At 46.3% G+C, this 7,098-nt stretch overlaps 1 long non-coding RNA gene across 1 annotated transcript in view; it reads left to right on the top strand.

Annotated features, from left to right (window-relative positions):
* LOC115299033 overlaps positions 1-7,098 on the top strand; it is a 26,651-nt gene that overhangs the window by 16,139 nt on the left and 3,414 nt on the right. Inside the window, exon 2 of the long non-coding RNA XR_003911949.1 lies at positions 4,320-4,358. This is a non-coding gene — a long non-coding RNA (uncharacterized LOC115299033). The remainder of the gene's footprint in view (positions 1-4,319; positions 4,359-7,098) is intronic.

Here is a 7,098-nt window from a genome sequence, read left to right as displayed (position 1 = left end):
CTCCAGAAATCAGTCCACGATTAGGTTGGAAATTGTCAGGCCAATTGGAGATTTTCCTTTGACCCTGTGTCCTAGTCTAAGCATCTCTGTCTTTCTGGGTGAGTTGAACCACTTCAGACTGGGGGCATTTCCATTTTCTCCTGGCCCAGTAAGAGTCAGACTCCCGTCAGGCACGACTGAAGGCTGGATGTTACCACGACCAGTCAGGGGAAAAGGGGAGGATATCAAGGCCTGCACAGCCCTGCTGCTTTTAGGCTTTGGAGATTACAAGGAAAAAAGTAATATATTTAAAAATCCTGCCCGATGTACGCCTTGTTTGAATGACTAGTGAGACTGCACAGTGGCTGGCAGAGGAAACAACAACCCCCAGAGTAAAATGGTGAGCCGGAAGTGCTTTCCTGCTTTGTATTGTTTTCCCAGTTACAGACAGGAAACACTCAAGTGTGTTTTCAAGCACAGAGCACGGGACACAAAGGAGGCTCTGACACAGCAGAAAAAAGACCCATATACAAAAAGTGGAGGTCTGTGCAGCAAAATGTCTGATTGACAGCAGTCTGATTTAGCAAGTATAGTTTTTAATCATTGGCTCGCTTTGTCTCTAGGTGCCTTGATAGGCTTAGGATATTGCTCTCCCTCTTTGCTTAATTGATGAATTTTTAAAATCTGATCAAAAATCACGTCTCAGGGACACTGGGGTGGCCCAGTCAGTTGAGTGTCCAGCTCTTGATTTTGGCTCAGTCGTGATCTCATGGTTCAGGCTGTGAGTGCGAGCCCTGCATCAGGCATCCGGAAGAGCGTCCATGTAAAGTGTGCATGAAGGCAGGAGACAGCATAAACTTATTTTTAAGCACTATGTTAACATTTTTATATGTTACTCCTATATTTCAGTCTCCTGATACCTTTTAGGTAAAGTACCTCTAAATTTAAAGCAAAAGGTTCAGTTGTTAATCTGAAAAGAAGGACAATAAATATATTGATTTGCTTTGTGTTTTGGACACTGAGGTATGTGTTCTCGTATCCTTTTGTGCAGATTGGCAGTTGGACCCATTGTTTTAAGTTGGTTATGCTTCCCTTGAAGTTATGCATCACTCGAAACCGTATCAAGCATGTGGCTAAAAAATGTAACTAACATACTGTTTTTTAAAATTTGAAACGAACTATACATGTAGTCTAAAAAAATCAAATATAATAGGAAAAGGCTTATCACAGTGGATTCTCTGTAGTATTCACTCCCCCAGTTAAGATTCCCCAACCCCAGAGGCAGCTGTTTTCAAATGTCTGTTTATGTTGGCATTTACTGTGTCTACATTTACAGATAATACATAAACTGCTGTCCTTCAAGTTACCACGTTTTAATTATTACTTATCGGCTTCCTATCATGGAAAATGCGGGTTTAGTCCTCTTGTGTGACTTCTCTCTTTGCTTCTGCTCCCTTCTCCTTCCACTGCAGTTAGAGTACAAGTTTTGGATATATTACTCTTGGATATTTACATTATTATATCCAATCAATTATTTGCAGCTAAGCATAGTAATGTACTATGATTCTTTCTGATGGACTTTTTGTTTCTCCCAAAGTTAATACTTGCTTTGTGTTTACATTTGCTTTTTTTTTTTTTTGTGGCTGTTGCAGTGCTTTGACCGTGTTTGCCAGCCGCCCTCCCCCCCCCCCCGCAAAGAAAGTCCCAATTTGTATTGTTTGCATTTGTTTGTGTTGTATGTGATTTTTCACTCCAAGTGACTGGTGTGAGGTCACAAACAAGTTATACACAGCTGGTTTTCCTACACCACTGAGCTACTACCAGCTACCTGCTAATGGTCCACATTAGGGTTTTAAAATTAAGTTTTTCTCTTCTGTTATATTTTTAAAATAATTTTGTTTCATAAAAGGACTTAGGTACTCTGAATCTCTTCATTTGAGCTTTTGAATCTCTTCTTTTGAATGTTTTAATAGCCTTGGGGACTTTCCTCTGTGTGTACTTCTCCTTACAGAAGGAAGAGATTTCAGAGTTCCGTCTGAGGCACACAGGGCCCTGGCCAGAGAAGATGAGGCGAAGTTACACAACCTAGTCGTGGTATTTTGCGAGAGGAAGGACAAGGCTCTTGGTGAACAGGAGTCCTGGGGAAGCTGCGGCGGTCCCCTAGGCTGACCATCAGTCAGGGTTCTTTCTGAAGCTGGTTGCTTGAGCTGCTGGTCAGCTGGGGCTCCGCTCCACTTCCCTGACTGGCATGACTACTTACGTTTGGCTCTTCAGCAATGCCTGGCACCATGTATGCCAAGCAGGGGCTGGGATGGCATATTTTGGCTTGCTGCTTGCAGGGCTTGTTCAAAGAGTTGAAAGTTGGCCTCATCTGAAAGCTGGGGCCTTGGCCCCATCTCCAGGCCCTGCTCCTGTGGACCAGGGGGGTATCTGAGTTAGGTCAGAGTTCTGGTTTCCTGCAGAAACTGGGGAGTGAGCCATTCCCATTGGCATCTCTGACTTAAGTAGGGCACTGCAGCGACACCTGGTGTTGGCATCCTCTGTGGCAATGCCGGCTCTTACCTGACGTGCTGCTGCCCAAATGTAGGCTGGACGCGTGCACCACTGTACCTCATGCAGCTAGCTGGGGCTGCTCTGAGCTTAGCAGTGTTTTAAGGTCATTCTAGGGGGTCCCATCCACTTTCCCGCCAAACAGCTTTTTTTCTCTTGCATTAGATTCGTTCATAGGCACGATTCGCAGCCTTCCGTTCTGCAATATATCTTATTAAAAGGCTTTAAAATTCTGGTTCATTGATGGTCTTCCCTTCTCCTCAACTCCCCCAGTGTTCAGAACTGTAACAGACTTTTCTTTTTTCTTTAAAAGTTTCCTTGTTCAGGGGCACCTGGGTGGCTCAGTCCATTGGGCATCCAGTTCTGGATTTTGGCTCAGGTCATAATCCTGCAGTTTGTGGGATCAAACCCTGCATCGGGCTCTGTGCTGTCAGCATGGAGCCTGCTTGGGTTTCTCTCTCTCTCTCTCTCTCTCTCTCTCTCTCTCTCTCTCTCTCTTTCTCTCTCAAAATACATAAATAAACACTTAAGAATAATAAAAAGAAGTTTCCTTGTTCATTTCAGTGGGAATTGGACAGGAGTGGTGTTAAAAGACTTGGCCTAAATCCCTGTTTGAACCCGCAGTCCCAGCACGGCACCGGGATACCATTATTCTGGGTATTATGTACGGCAGCGAGGCCGTCCTTTGGACTGCAGGGAAGTCCTCAGAAAGTACTGTGATCTGGCGACTGAGGCTCGAGCTACTCAGGGTACTGCTCTGCTGATTGTTGGCCGCCAGCCAGCTTTCTGGAAAGGTCTGTGTAGTTAATGGTAGTTGGAGAGCATGAGTAAGGGAAAGCTGTGAAAATATTTTTTTTTTTAAAGTAAAGATGTGATGCCTATAGGAAGGAGTACTTAGTTGTTGCTAACTATTCCAGTGTGTGTATTGTTGAATAACGTTCCTGGATTTGTGACAAACTTGTTTCAGTAAGGCTATGAAGCTCAGATAGGATCATTTTAGGAACTGAAGTTTCAGTTTTGCTACAGTGGTCTTTTTTTTTCCTTTTTTTAAAGTAAGCTCCATGCCCAATTTGGGGTTCGAACTTATGACCGCAAGATCTAGAGGCACACACTCTACAGACTGAGCCAGCCAGGCACCTCCAGATTAGTCTTCTCTCCAGGGGTGGGCTGTGGGTCTCGGCCATGGAATTCTGGGAGGAAGTGGCCTCTTAAATAAGCAGGGTCTTGCTTCAGACCTGCTTTAGCATAAGGTGAGGCCTGGAAACTGGCATTTTAAACCCGCACCCTCCCCACCCTCAGTGATGCTGTACACGCCCAAGTTTGGGAACCACTGGCCTTGAGGCGCTGGTCGTCTTTGGGGCTGCCGTTCTTTGCACACTTTTGTTTGCTTGTTTTTTTCTTCGGTTTCGCTGAAGCAGCCCTCTGATGTAAAATTGGTGGGATTTCCCCCCATTATCATTCATTTCTGCCTGTTTTGTTTTAATTTATTTTTTATTTTAGAGAGAGAGCAAGAGCACATGAGTGGGGAGTGGGGGGAGAGAGGGGCAGAGGGAGAGGGAGAGAATCCCAAGCAGGCTCCACATTCAGCACAGAGCCTGACGCGGGACTTGATCCCACAACCCTGGATCATCACCTGAGCCGAAACTCAAGAGTCGCACAACAGACTGAGCCACCCAGGTGTCCCTGGCTGTTTTGTTTTCAACAGGGATGGAATATTAATTATTAAAGTTCCTGAGTTGCTTTGCATTTCTGGATTTCTAACTCTGAACTTTTAATGTTTTTCCCCACAGCCTAAGAAAACAGAAGCCCTGAGTGAAGATCTGTTACAGGTAACAAAATAAAATCTTTTTAAAGGGCTTTGCTTAAAGAGGAAAACAAAACAAAACCAAACCCCATGGGCGAGAACTGAAGTGGATTTATGTCCGTACGTCTGTATGTGTGATCTGAGACAGACTAAGATTGATCAGCAGGGCTCTGAGCAGGAAAGAGAAGCAGTTGGGCTGCATGGCGATAAAAAGGGGACCCGCAACTTTGGTGTCATGTTGTGAAGTTCAAATGGGGCTGTCCTGCTTCCAAGTGCCAGGTGATTGGGTGGGGGAGGGGCTGGCTGGCCCGGCCGGTCCACTGGCCCTGCAGCTGGTCACAGGTTCCAGCAGGCCGAGGGCCTGCCGCTCACTGCTGGGATGGTGTCCTCCCTGGGACAGGCCATGCCAGCTGCAGCAGAGGTGCCCAATGGCTCCAGCCTCAAGTTTCCACTTCTTGCCTCTCATGCTCTTGTTCTCCACTTCTGGGCTAAGTTGGTCCCCAGGGTCTTAGAGTCTCAGTGACAGTGACGGGACCCGGCAGAACCGCTCCAAGGCCCTGAGTTGCTGCCATCAGCCTGGACTTCTCCACCCTGCAGGAGGGATGTTTCCTGTGGGGACCTTAGCCAGGGCCACTGTACTTAGTTAGCTTCCCTAACTTTGGGGCCGGGGGTTTCCCCCAGAAGGCCTGGGACCCTTTGTACACATCCTATCACTGGGCCTCAACCCAAGCTGTCTGCACAGAGCCTGAAGCGGGGTTTGATCTCACCAACCGTGAGATCATGACCTGAGCTGAAATCAAGAGTTGGATGCTTAACCAACTAAGCCATCCAGGTGCCCTGCATTTATAGGTTTTTATGCATATAATTATCTTCTCTCAAACTTTGTGATATTAAGCATTAGTATGTTACAAAAGCAATACATATGATTCTGATGTGAAAACAGACAGAGACACATTGCCCTTGGCCAGTGGAAGGGCTCATTGGATAACTCTCTTGGCCCCGCCAATGCCACCCCGAAGTAAGAGAGGGGGGAAGGAAGCAAACTGACACAAAACAAGAGCACCCAATGTTTTTGGGGAATTGTGGTCTTGGGTGCTCTAGGAGGGCTTAGGGCTTTTATTTCTCTTATTTTGTATGTGTGTGTGTGTGAGAGAGAGAGAAAGAGAGAGAGAGACAGAGAAGACAAATGGGAAGGAGAGAGAGGGAATTTAAAAGAAGCTATGTGCCCAGCGCAGATCCTGACGCTAGGCTTGATCTCACCGCTGTGAAAACATGATCCCAGCTGATATCAAGAGGTGGTTGCTTAAGCAACTCAGTCACCTAGGTACCCCATTTCTTGGGTTTCTTACTGCTGGCCACAAAATTTTATAACTGTAGTTCACACAGGGCAGGAGACCTAGCAGGATGCTCAGCACTGGGGCGAAGGGCACAGAATCCAGCGGAAGGAAACAAGTGTTCGCGTTGCAGTTGGTCAGGGCTCTGTCTCAGTCGACAATTGAACAGGTGTTCACCGAGTGCTGACTCTGCGCCAGGAGCTGTGCTAAGTAAGGGCCTTGCGCACATTATAATCGCCTGTCAAATGTGGAGGAAGGAATGTGTGGGAAACTGGTACAATGGGAAACTAGGTGGCAGTGTGGATGCAGCATGGCTGCCGGTTAGAAGCGTCAATGGCTGAATTTAAGAACATAATATTCTGTGAAAGACGGGAATGTAACCTTTTTATAAAGTCCAAACCAAGCAAAAGTGATGTGTAGAGATATGCACAAATATGATAGGATACTCAACAGAAAAATAAAGGAATTGGGTAGGGGAGGGAGACAGGAATCACGACATTTGTGACCTGTAGGGAGAAGGTAGAACAGTGGAAGGGAAGGTTTGCTTAGGCACATCGCTAATTTCTCAAGTTGGGGTGTTTCACATGTGTTTCATAATTCTGCATATTGAGGATGTCCATGATATATATTTTTACTGGACTTACTATAAAATGTTTTCTAGATTAATAAAGAGTGTTGTATGTTCCATTTCTCTATCTGTAAGGTGCACTGAATGGATCTCCTCAAACTTTAAGAACGTTGGATCACACACACACACACACACACACACACACACACACAAGCAAAACAACAGAAACTCAGTGCACATATCTTAGGGCAAAATCATCTATCGAAAGCTTGCTTAGTGTTCAATGGAGGGAGAAGAGCTCATTGACACCCAAGGTGGAAATGACAGGAGAGAAGGCTGAGGGTAGGAAGGCTGCCAGGGGGACTTGTGATGAGATGGAATACACCAGTGTCTTTGAGAGGGCCTCTGCTGAGAGGGGCATGCAAACCACTGGATAAGAGTAGTCTCCCAGTGTGGCAGTGCACACATTCCAGGGGTGTCAGTAAGTAGAAAGTGTCGGTCGTAAGTAGTACCAGGTGTTTATCCCAAAGGTGTGGAAGGTGAGGCTGAGGGTAACCGGAAGAAGGTGGAGGCAGATAGACTGACACACCTGTGTTGTTTGACAAGCCAAGAGTGTTCTTTGCTGAGCCTTGGATTCAGAAAAACCTTGTGACTCAGGACTTTGTCAGTTTTTCACTGAGGGCCACCCCTGGGGTTCCTGCAGTCCAGGCCAGTCCATTTCATTTAAGCTCCTGGTTAAGGAGCTAGACCTTTATGACCGAGGAGTGGAATGGCAAGTGTAAATGGCAAGCTTAGCCAGATCAGGCTGTGTGGTGCCTCCAAATGTGAGACTCCACTGGGGTGGTCATGAACAACGTCATGAG

This window comes from Suricata suricatta, chromosome 8 (genome assembly GCF_006229205.1).
Source record: "Suricata suricatta isolate VVHF042 chromosome 8, meerkat_22Aug2017_6uvM2_HiC, whole genome shotgun sequence".
Lineage (NCBI taxonomy): Eukaryota > Metazoa > Chordata > Mammalia > Carnivora > Herpestidae > Suricata > Suricata suricatta.
Note: the sequence above shows the minus strand (reverse complement) of the source record. Positions and strands in the feature narration are given on the sequence as shown.